General features: G+C 41.0%; 1 non-coding gene across 1 annotated transcript; it reads right to left on the bottom strand.

Moving 5' to 3' along the window:
• Positions 1-6,420: 6,420 nt before the first annotated feature.
• On the bottom strand, positions 6,421-6,492 carry Trnam-cau. Its single transcript has one exon. It is a non-coding gene; the product is annotated as a tRNA-Met (tRNA).
• Positions 6,493-12,851: the final 6,359 nt, after the last annotated feature.

Here is a 12,851-nt window from a genome sequence, read left to right as displayed (position 1 = left end):
GTGGCGGATACATACAAGGCCCCCCCCCCCTTTGAGGGGCCGCCCGTATTGACAAACATTGCAGAAACAAATTGTAACTTTTTTTATATTATAAAACGGCATTGTCTTGCATATGTGTATAATCACTTTAACTTTTCATGTGACATGATTATTTTCATGACGATAAAAGTAAAGGTATATTTTGCGGCCCCACCTCGAATTTTTTCTGCACCCGCTACTCTAGGGGTTTGTGTATCCATTTTACGATATATCCTTACTTCTACAATAATTTTGTGGAGTTAATCAACCCTCTACCTTGAATCTCCTTGTTTCATTAGTACAGAGCATTGGACTGATCGTTAAGGCGTCCCTATTGCTTGGCGCTTTACGAGGCCGCGTACTTTTCTTATCGCTTAAACCGGCCCTGATGATATTCATACTACCGTGGCTTAGTTTGGGCTGACCCTTACCCTCACCTATCCAAACCAGTCTTCCAACTGAATCACTGAGTGAGTGAGTTTTTTGCCGACGTGAGTTCATTATTTGGGCATCCGTTTAAGAATTCCTCCAGTGATTTTTCATCACACTTGAGGAGTTATGATGGTAGCAGAGTGTTGCTTTGAAGTGGAGGCATGCGTCGAGAAACATTCAAGTGGGGTCGGTAGGAGCGAGTGACAGTCCCCCAAGGACCTTTTGTGAGTGGTGCTTGTGTTCGAGGCCTTTGAGGTCAAAGGTCTGTGCCTCTGTAGATGGCCCTCAGCCGTTATCTCCTCCTGGACGCGTGCGCTGACACACCCACGGGAAAAAAAGACCATACCTTATTCGTCTTCACTCCTGTGAGATGTTACTCGAAATGTGGGGTGAGTTATCGTGCGCGTTGTCTCCTTGCTGTCGAGCGGGTTTATAGAAAAATTAGCTATAGTAGGGTGGTTTCCTATTTTTTTATTGCCTAGATCGAAAGATTGTTACTCCTGGAGTTTATGATGTTAGGCGCGACGTGGTGGAACTTCTTTGTATAAGTAAAATTGGACATTGCAATATTTCCACTGAGTTTTATTTTTGACACTACGCCTTTCGTTACTAATAACAACATTATCAAGTGATAACACATTTGATACTGCAGAAAAGTTTCTCGGGTTTTCCACCGGTTGATGTCGTCCATGTCTCCCGACGTTTCGATCCGCGACTTGCTGATCATCCTCAGGGGATCTTCCGAATGCCGTTCTTCAAAATTTTTTTTTCCGTATATATACACTCCCTCCGAGTTCAGGTGTAACCTGATTGGTTCACGCTTGTGGAGGTTTTCCCGCCAATCAGGTTACACCTGAACTCGGAGGGAGTGTATATATACGGAAAAAAAAAATTTGAAGAACGGCATTCGGAAGATCCCCTGAGGATGACCAGCAAGTCGCGGATCGAAACGTCGGGAGACATGGACGACATCAACCGGTGGAAAACCCGAGAAACTTTTCTGCAACTGATACGCCGGGAAAACCTAAGATCATACACATTTGATACTGTTGTTTTTAGCAACGACACGTGTCAAAAATAAAATTCAGTGGAAATATTTCAATGTCTAATTTTACTTACATAAAGAACTTCCATCACATCGTGCCTAACATCATGCAAGATATACATGAATGGAAATCTGGTATTTTTTGCCCGTGGGAGTCTTGGTGGTATCAGCCGAACGCGAGATATTTCGTTGATATATATTAGCTGCACGATGATACTGATAATCCTGATAAACAACGTCCACGTCACCAACTGACCCTCCTCCCACCTTTCTCTACTCAGTCTTCCACAAAATGACTCAATTAACATATAAGTATTAATAATGAAGCCCTGTCTTACCAGATTCCCCTGAGAAAGCGATCAGAATTTGTCATGGAACGTAAGGGTCACCCAAATTCTGACGCGGTGAATTACCCTGAAAGATTTCTTTGTGCAGTACGAGCAGCCGCGACATTATTGATTTCCGATATCCCACAAGGAAGCGATAGAGATCCTCTTTCATTTAGTATGTAAAGAGGTGAGATGTGGGGAAATGAGATCAATTTCAGATCATCTGACCCAACTACGGCGACAATCGCGAAGATGCAAAAGGCTTTTTAATTCCATTTATATACCGCTCACTTGTGGACAAGCACGCTGTCAGAAAATTGCTTCGAATGGTCGTACGCGGGTTGCCTTTAGTGGTAATTTGTTCTCAACTCGCACGCATCGGAAAACAATTCATTCATTAAATTAGGAATTAATTTCGTTTTCATGACGCTGAACTTAATAATCATACACTGATGAGAAACTGGGGAGAGATACGCCTACGAACTTTTCAATGTATTACCTTCTGTGTTGAAAACAGCATTTATTGGAACGATATTAAGGTCAGAACGATAAGGATGTACTTTTATTGAGACAAAATTATCTGCCGAAAGTTTTCTAGTAAATTTGAATCGTAATATTTCTTATAAATTAAGTCCATAATACAAGTCGGTAAACTAATGTGTACAGTATCTAATGATCTAAAATAACTAACGGTCAATCGATTTACTTCACTGGTGACTACTCCTTGCCATGGTTATATGTCATAAATTAGGATCACGCTAATTTTCCTGTTATTTCCGGTCGACCAAATCCGAAATTTTTCGCAGTAATTACTTAAACGATGGATTTTCCATCACCCACACGCCGCCATTAGCATGTGGGTACTGTAATCTCACTCTAACAAGGTTAAAATATTGATATATTTTTCTCTAAAAACAGGTCTTTACGCAGAGGTTGCTGCTATTTGCGGGTGGTTTTCCTTTCGGAATTCTTTGGGGCGCGTGCTCGTCTGGACACCCACGTGTGTTCCTTTGTGTGAGGCCTCTGCTCCGTCGGACTCGGAAGAAAAATCTTTTCATGCTCGATGCTCACCTTGCCCTCTTCTTTCGAGGATGGTCGGATAAAAAGACGAAGCAGAAATAAACTAAGCAGAAGATATAGATTATGAAATGTATTATGTCCACCCGAATGATCAGGGGCCGGTGAGGAACGTCTAGTTGTTGGGAACCTTTAGAAGAGGGCCTAGAGGTCTGCTTTAGTAGAAATATAGGCCCTGAAATTCACATAAAGCCTGTTTGTAAAGCTTTCTGTATTTAAGAAAGACGGCGGAAGAAAAGGATAGGATCAGGCAACATAAAATGGAGAAGGAGAACGGTGTCTTGGAAAATGGTAGTGGCGAAGATCAGAAGGAAAATGTGTGGCCTGACGATTTCTTGAAAAGAGGCGGGATAAAAAATGAGATTTAATCACCGTGCGATATATTAGGTCAACGTCCACGTTTCCGCAAGCGTTACATTCTTTACCTGACTCTTCAACAGACTTTTCTTCAAAAAATTACATAAAAATTTCGCTAAGAATTTCTAGGTGCAAGCAACCTTACAGATGTACCCTTGTAATTACCTATGATCTTCATGTAAACTATGTATCCTGGATATAAAGTAGGCATATGTGGTGTCGCTACCGCTGATATTACAATCGTGGATCGTTTATTATTTTAGATCACAGGACACTATACACATTAGTTTACCGCCTAATTGGATGTACTTCATTTATAATATAGTTTAAATAATGATATTGTGATAATTATTTACTGAAGTTATACTTTGTATATTTATTTTTCTCATCGCCCTTCTTAATTAAAGGTTTCATTATCGGCTATTTCGTATTCATTAACGCCTTCTTTGCTAATGCAAATGACTTCCTACAGAACGCGTGATCCAGCAAGAAATAAAAATAACTAGAATTGATAGATTAACTTGGTAACGAGTATTCACTCACAAAGTAAATAGAATGCGTAAAAAAACCTCGCTTGCTGTGACTAGCGGCTCCATCAGTATAATTAGAACGCTGTAGCATGCAAGTTGCTTTAGCTGATATAACGATCGTTGACCGTTCATTATTTTAGATCAGAAGATACTATACACATTTGTTTACTGCCTTACATTATTGGCTTCATTTTAATATGCTATAAATACTTATATTTCGATATTTATGTACTGCTGATATACTTTTTATGGGTTAAGTAAAGTACACAAAAATTGCGGCAGCAAATTTTGTAGTAATAAAAGTAAATACTTATCATCCTGACCTAAAATTTATTTTCAATAAACGCTGTTTTCAGGACAGAAAGTACATTGAAAAGGTCGCAGGTGTATCTCTACCCAGTTTTCTGCCAGAATATTCTGTTCAATTTCTCCAGGTCCAAAAGGTCCTTCGGGAAAAATTGAGTGGACTTTTTGTGTACCCAGTGCATTGAAATCCTTGCTGCCAGCAGAAAGGGTATGATCAGTTTTATTTTCCACCCTTTTGTTCATCGGAGAGTGTACATTGCACCGAGTTCAGGGAAGTTTCACCCCAAAGCACGTCAGTGGCGGATACAGATGGGGGGCGCAGGGGGCGCGCGCCCCCCCTTGCGGGTCCACTTGTATTGCCGAACATTGCAAAACCACAATTGTAACTTTTTTATATCATAAGATGGCATTGTCTTTTACATGTTTATAATCACTTTAAATAAAATTTTCATGTACTTTTCCCGCGACTTGATCATCTTTTATTACGATAAAAGTAAAGACAACTCAAGATATGTTGCGCCCCCCCCCCCCTTGAGTTTTTTCTGTATCCGCCACTGAAGCACGTGAATACATGCTAAGGAGCATGGAGCACAAAAGGTGTTCAAACCGTTCTCATAAGCTATTCCGATGGGAAAAATATTTTTTTACTGGAATAAATTGTCGAATGTAGGTATATATCTCCGCCTATATTACGTGGGTAATCCCAAAAGTAAGGTCTCCAATGTTTTTAGTAGTGGGAAAAACTATTTATTTTCTATGATGCATACATTATGGGCGTTCCCAGAAACAAAACTAGGGGGGGGTGGGCAAAACTAGCTGTGGTCGTTGAAGTCGTAACTTTTTTGCACAGAAAAGGTCAATGAAACCAAAATTTTAAGGAAATTATGACAGCAATTAAATAGTTTTTATAATTATTTGCTCGCATGCTGCTAAAAATTATTTTTATTTTAGTTCCGTGTCTTATACTAATATCATTTTTCTTCAAAAGGAAAATTTGTTCATAACTTTTGGTTTGAACTTAATTTATTTTTGCTTCAAGGTTGCCCCCCCTGCCTTGCCCCCAACTGGGTACTCCCATGATATACATCATTTTAAAGATTGATTAATTATCTATTTTTCTACATAATCTACATCTTTGTAAACGCTGCGTAAACATTTTTTGTATGTCCATGTCTTAACAGGTCGCCGCTATGTTTAACTTCATCTCTTTCACCTCTTCGTCGGAGCAGAATCGTCTTCCGGCCAAATGCTCTTTCAACTTAGGGAACAGGTAAAGTCGCTGGGGGATAAGTCCGGAGAATAGGGTGCGTGTTTGACAATGCCCCAACCAAAGTCTTGCAGAAGAGAGAAATCTGATGGTTATTCAGGCGTATAGCAGAGCGTAATAATTCGTTAAATAAAATTAAATTTTAATCGTATAATGCTGAAACTTAAAGTCATTCCTGTTAAGTTCCAAAAGTGCCTTATGCACAAAGAATTCCCTTTCAGAAGTGTTTGTTTCCAAATTTTGCCTCAAGTTTACTTGTCGCCCCAACCTAATGGACACGATTCGTCTTCCGTTAATGTACAGCGGGTGCAAATTAAAGGCGCCCTGCCGTTTTAGAAAACAGCCGAAGATGATTGAAGCTTATTTCAGCGGCCTCCCTCACTTGATATCTCAGTCGTCTATTTTTATTTTACGCCTTTGTGAAACAAGAAAATTGTCATTAGTGCGGTGAACTATTTACATTAATTTGTACCCTTGATACATTATTCCCCAGCAGCGTTTCTATGCAGTTTTTTTTTAATTATTTTTAAATTTACCGAAAACAGCTCAACTTGGCCTGTAGGCCGGGGTTTTCTTAACGCTTTGAGTGCTAACCTATTTTCTAGGTACTATGCCAAAAGTGCCGAGGCATTTTTACCGATTTTGCAGTAGGTTAGGGAAAAAAATTAGGTCTCAAAAACAGGTAAAGGTATATGTTCAAAAACTTGAGGAAATCTTTATTCTATGTGGTTTCACCTTTTTATTATATATTATTTGACGAATTTTTGGTAATATGAGTTAATGTTTATAATATAAAGAAAATAGTTATTGTTAAAATAAAATGAATACTGAAAATTGTATGATTAGATAATTATCAGCATCTGTGAGTGACATTGCATGAGCCTGGCACTTTTCGCGAGAGATAGGAGCAGTGCGATAGCGCTCCCCGGCACTCTAAGGGTTAACATTTTAGTTAAATGCCCTGGATAGAGGTAACCTACGCAGGCGGGACTGGAACCCGCGATCTTCGGTTTGGAAAACGAGGGCTTACCCCGCCGCCACCGAGTCCGGAAAAAAAGTTAGCAGAGCGTGGTTTCGATCCACGGACCTCTGGGTTATGGGCCCAGCACGCTTCCACTGCGCCACTCTGCTTACGTTACTATGAGGAAATGAATTCCTGGCTATAATGAGAAATTACCCACAACGCGCAGGTCAAATTTTGCCTTATATCCGTATGTATTCAAAATTTAAAGTGTAACACCCACTTATATATTACGCGCGAGGCACCCACATAATCTTGACTGCTTTTGATGTAGGTTTCCGTGGAGTGGTACAGAGAAAAAAGTTATGTCTCCGGGTTTTCCTCCGCGTCGATTCTTCGTGACGACAGTTAAAAAAGAGGGCAACTATTCGTTCTCCAACGACTGAAAATGCATCTTCAGGCCGTTTTACACGGGGAACGGAACTGCGCAGGTCAGAACTGCATTATTTCTAAAAAAGGCGTGGAATTGCGCGAATGCATGAATGAAATTAGAACGGGATATTTTGCCATCTTATCCACACATTCTAGCATGTATTCAAGCAATTCACCGCTTTACACGACGCAAGTTTGACTGCGCCTTCGTACACACGTCAGACTGTGCTATTATGTGGCGAGTGTAAAGCGTCCTTAAGATTTGGAAACCGCTTGGGTTTAGGATACCCAGGTCCTAGAATGCACCTGGCCAATACCAAAGCCTATTTAAGACGAGCAAAAACTTGAATGCGAAACTTAAAACCTGAAGTCGTCTTCTGGAGACGCCAGCGAAAGTCGTCACAAAGATGGGTCGACGCGGAAGGTAACCCGGAAACCCAACCTCGACTACTGAAATTCATAAATTCGGAACCACTGAAATCCATGCAATATCATAATTTCACTGACTTAGCATTTGAATGTATATGATTATTAAAGTATTCAACCGGTTAATTTAGGTTTACTTGGAGTAATATGCGAATAATCCCGGCCTATCACCTCTACAAACCTGGCATTTCATCTTCAACTAATAATAAGGCCTTCTCCCCTTCATTCTGTCTAAAAATCCTATTCTCTTCCTTCCTCTCCCTCGTTTACCCAACATTGTACCCTCTAACAATGTTTTCAGCAACCCCTCCACGCTAGGTACTCGCAATATCTCTACCTTGTGTCTCCTCCGTATCTCGTCTGGAGGCTGCCTCTCCTCACTCACCATGTCCAGAACTTCGTCGTTCGTTACACCAGCAGTCAATCTTTGAGAGTATACGTAAATGTCATCAAATTAAGTTTCGCGTTGTGAGTGTTTCAACTACGGGTAAGGATTTATTAAAATCTTCATCGTTTCAGGGAAAAATGAATTCCTCAACCTAACTTCGGTTTCAAGTATTCAGTACGTGTTTCTCCATGTTTCCGGTGCAACCGCGTAGGTTTGTTGCGGTTGAACCGGAAAAATGGAGATATTGGAACCTGAACACCGCGGAAACCTACGTAGTCATATTCAGTACGTGATCAATCAGGACTGTCATGATGTTACTGACCGGATAACATCGCGCTTTCCAGCAGGATTAACCGCAGCCTATATTATCTCGACGATTTATATGGGTACTTCTCAGCATGTAATTCAACCGGCAAGCATTTTAAAATTAATATTTCGAATTGTTTCTTCAGCTTCTAAAAAATAGAAGGGACATCTCCTTGCTGTATTCGCGGACAAATCTTCCCTCTTCAACATTTTTCAGAGGCCTATCTGTCATACCGTATTTCGACGAAAGCACGCACAGCGTATACGAGAAATCTCGGCGACCCATTATAATTCTTCGTGGCCATCTCTCATCCCCACCACCAGAGTCCTCTGCAGTCTCCACCCATCATCTTGAATCCTTCGCTCGCCATTTTGAATTCGGCCTTATTTTTCCTTCCACTGCTGCCAACATGAACCCGAATTTAATAGCATATGAATCACCACTCAAATTAGGAGCGGAGTGTATCTCTCAATTGTTTTTTTGCCCCCTTATCGCGCCACTGAAGAAAGACATTTAAAATCTCACTGGTCAGCAATCTTCTATATCTTTAATCTTTCCTTCGCTTCACATGATGCGTTTCGCCTCGGAAGTTCTTGAAAATGATTTTTTAAATCATCATTCAAAAACATAATTCAATTCAAATGCGATGCATGTATTTCGTATTAAATGGCTGATGCTTTATACTGATATGAATAGGGCAGGGAATCGTGACCGTACCGGCCATAGAAGGGTTTAACTAGCGCTGCGTATATTCTTTTGCAAATAAAATCCATATAAATGCAAAAATAGCTATAAACATTAATGAACGTGCTTCTTCATCACTAATAAGTATTTCTAGTCTACATTAAGATTTGGCCTGTAAAATAAATTATTTTTAAACTTAATGTGCATTGCGGAAGATGTCTCATTTTTGTTTGCTCCTGTTCATGTTGCATTTTTAGGTCCTCTTAAAGACAACTGCTATGAAACACATTGTAGAAATATTTATCCGATAGATAGGCGGATCCAGGGGGGTAGGGGGGCACGTACTTAGCACCCCCCCAGACCCTTAAAAAATGTGCAAGATTTTTAATACGCTCTCATTATCATTGGGTTCGTTTTGTATTACGGGGTATCCTTGTGCCCCTTCCCCGAAAAAAATCCTGGATACGGCCTTGCTTGTGCCCCCCCCCCCAGAAAGAAATCCTGGATCCGCCCCTGATCCGATAGACATTTACATTATAGCTGTAGCCTAATATTTTTTATTATAACACACAAGCATCGTCTTACGAATTCAACTGTGTATGGTAAGATATGGTGGAACAGCATACTGAGTAAAATGATAGAACTCATTGCTCTGCCCACTGGTTTATTAATAATAATAATAACGCGTTTCGACGATTGTCAAACAAAAATTACCAGTCCCCCCATGCCAAACACCTCTGTCGGTGGCTTACAGAGTAATATGCAGTACGTAGAAGTAGATCCAATCTGACGTATCACGGAAAACGTGTGCCTGGCCGCAGTTGGTTGAGTGTGAAGCAGTGGCGGCGGGTGAATATACGCATGTTAGCAACTGCACACCCAAAGATGTATGAATTATAAAAGAAAACTATGTATTCCTTTGTAGAGAGAAAGATAAAAATCCTGTCCACACAAAGATGGGAAATGATGCTCCAAACGCTACTGGTATCTCCTTGGCGAATTCACCGCTCTATACGCGTGCGATTCCGTGGCATCGCGCGGGGCGCATATTCGGTCTACGCGGTCGCTTGTGGGTACTGGGGCGGGACGAGGTAAGCGGGGGGCATACAAAGTTCAAATTGGTGCTGGGAACAGACTCAACACGACGCGAGTGCGCACGCGCATATTTGGTGCGTTACTCGCAGGTAGTGTAGCGGTGTATCTGCATCCTACACTACCTGCGCTAGTCCGTCAATGCATTCAGTATTCATTTGAACTTCATGCCCTTTTTCATCATCGTACATCTTCTCTAATGCACACCCTGGGTATAAAGACACCAGCCGCCACTGGTGTGAAGGTTGTTGGAGAGAGGGAGTTGCCAAGCAGCAGACGCCAACTCGTTCGGCTGGAGGCTTTTCATAATTCCTCCAATAGACGTATATGCATCCCACTGCATCTCACTTACCACAGACGGATTGAGGTGCAGAAGGTGAGATAATGAAGGAATGGAGGGAGGGAGTGTGGGGCACCCGAGTGGCGATCCACGAATGACAACGCATCACAAGACCACACCCCCTTACGGCGTGCTCCGTCACCGCACGAGCGTTCTCAATCAATTCGTGACTATCTCCACCTGGAGATACGCATACGTGCACGGTAACAGTGGCGAACCAAGGGGGGGTTTTGGGGGATTAAAGCCCCCCACCCCAGAGCTCAGACAATTTTTTAAGTTTGATCTATTTTATTTGATTGGATTAATATTAATTATATAATAGTGTAAGGATTAATAAAATATCCCTCAGAAGGCCGTAAAACCCACCATTTTGAACCATTTATCTTAATTCTTTTCTGGCGGAGGGCCCTCGCACCTTCCGCTTACCCTGGCAGGTATGCCATACTCCCAGGCCCCCCAGTATTAGTTGCGCCTGGTAAAATGGTTTTATGGTATCCGCGTTCTCGTGGGTTTGTCAGCGACCTGTGTCGATGTTTTCCCTCCGCTATTTATGCAGATGTGGTCTCTCCTTTGCGGTAAATTCTGAGAAATATCATTGAAATAAGAATCCTTACTTTTATATGACCATTACAAATTGGTATTTGGCCTCTAAACCGTTTGCCAATCACTGAAAGCTATTGATCCTTAGGGGGGGGGGTGGGCACAAGGGGAACCGTCTGACAGGTCTTCTCATATTTGAGATCAAAAACAAAATACAACAATCAGTGTAGAAAATATTTTTTTTATTTTGATGTGAAAGTGATTAATATTGAATTAAATGGTTGAGGATCCGTAATACAAAATATAAAACGAAAGTAATGATAACCATATTAAAAATCTTGTATATTTCTTAAGCATCTGGGGGGGGGGGGGGAGAGGGGCAGGTGCCCCCGTGCCCCTCCCCCCTAAATCCGCCTATGCAAATCTACGCTTGTTGGGAAACCCGAGAACTATTCCTGCAGAAAATACGCCGGGAATAACTCAAATTCTACGTCTTTGATGATGGTTAGATGAGCTGGGGTGAGTGTCCGTGGGAAGAAAAATATGGCGGCTTTTGTTTACATCATGTCATAGCTGCTGACTGCAAGTGTTCCAGCTTCGAATCCCGGGTGATTTTCTAGTTCTATACTTTTTTCTCGACCAAGAGCAGTATCGTCTGCAATTCCGTAAGGAAAATTATTCAAAATAATTATCAAAAAATTTGCATATTAATATGCTTTATTTTTGTTTCTTTGAAAGAGAAAATATTTATAGTGCTTTTAATTATTATTAGTTATCAAAATGCGTTGAAATGCCCTAAAATTTTAATGTACATATATTTAGGGAAACCAAAAATATTAAAGTGCGGCAAAAAAGCCGCTAGCGTGCATTGGCGATATCCTCTTGGGAGCGTGGAGCTAAGGGTTAAAAGTATGCTAGGTGGCACTGTATCCGCGTATCTCCTTTACTTTTCTTTCATTTTTAATTAATGGTTGGTGCCCTACAATCCCCTCTTCCCCCACACAGGATCGTAGTGCAGTCAAACCCAGGGTTGGTTTAATTGCAAACTATAAATCGCCATTACACAATAAGTTTCATATCTTTGCAGCTGCTGCACTTTATTATTAGGATGCTATGACAAGACTTGACATATCTATTTGGCCTGATGATGACGCCAAGCGTCGAAATGCATTGTTATTACTAATAAACCAGCGGACAGTACAATAGGTTTTATCAAGTAATTCATCATCTTACGAGCCTATATTTATTTTTACTATTTTAAAAGTAACGTCCTAATAATTAAGTGTAGAAGCTGATGAGGGTTTAAATTTTCGTATTTAACATAATGAAGTCACTTACATTAGTTATAGTTCCACACTTTGCCATTTCAACCGACCCAGATTTAGATAGAAACCGATTAGATAGAAACAATCACGTTCTTTACCATAAATCGATATTTTAAAAATTTCCTAACATATAAGGTCATCTATTAATTCAAAAATAATGTTAAAAAATCAGAACCTACCTATTCAGCATAATTTATTACTTGTTTAACTGATGTATATCGCTGGAATGCCTACCTTCATTGTTTCTTAGAATGCTTCTCATTTGAATAATACAGAAGGATTAAGTTTATGGTATTTGCTCCTCCAACCGCAGAAATGATAACTTTCTTTCGCCAAAATGTATCCTAAGGTATTGTATACCACCTAGGTGCCAATGAAAGTGATAAATAACCCCCTACCCGAAACAACGGCCTTAACCCGCCCCTCTATGTAGGTAGGCTAAGGTTATTTCGTGGGCGTTATGACGGGCACCAATAAATCATAAAATGAATGACCTGATTTCATTATCCTTTGGTTTACACTTTGAATGGCTGCCATATAGTATTCTGTTCGTGCGCAAGACGCCATTCCGTCTGCTCAGCCGACACATTCGGCAGGCAGGCTGCCTTCACACGTCGTCGTATCTATAGATAGAGCAGATTCCATGAAGAAGTGCCTTTGGCACGATGCACTGCGTCAGGGCGGCAGAAATGGCGAGACCCAAATGCCAGTCACACGCCTCCTTTGTCACGTGAATCACGCGAACGTATTGGGGGAGTTATTCTGTATTTCAGACTTAGGGATAAAATTCGGATGACGTCATTGATATAGCATAGCGTCGGTATAGTTTGAAAGTTCAATACGTGATCGCAGACAGCGCGTGAGCAACAGCTTACTTAAAGTGTTCACTTTCACGGGAACTGATCTACGTGTTCGAGGTACCCTGCAAGCCACCGCCCCAGGGTGTGTGGCACGGGGTGATTCTTTGGAAAGAAAATTAACCTATTTCCGCCCAC

Source organism: Ischnura elegans, chromosome 11 (genome assembly GCF_921293095.1).
Source record: "Ischnura elegans chromosome 11, ioIscEleg1.1, whole genome shotgun sequence".
Classification (NCBI taxonomy): Eukaryota; Metazoa; Arthropoda; class Insecta; order Odonata; family Coenagrionidae; genus Ischnura; species Ischnura elegans.
This window is presented reverse-complemented; position numbering and strand designations above follow the sequence as displayed.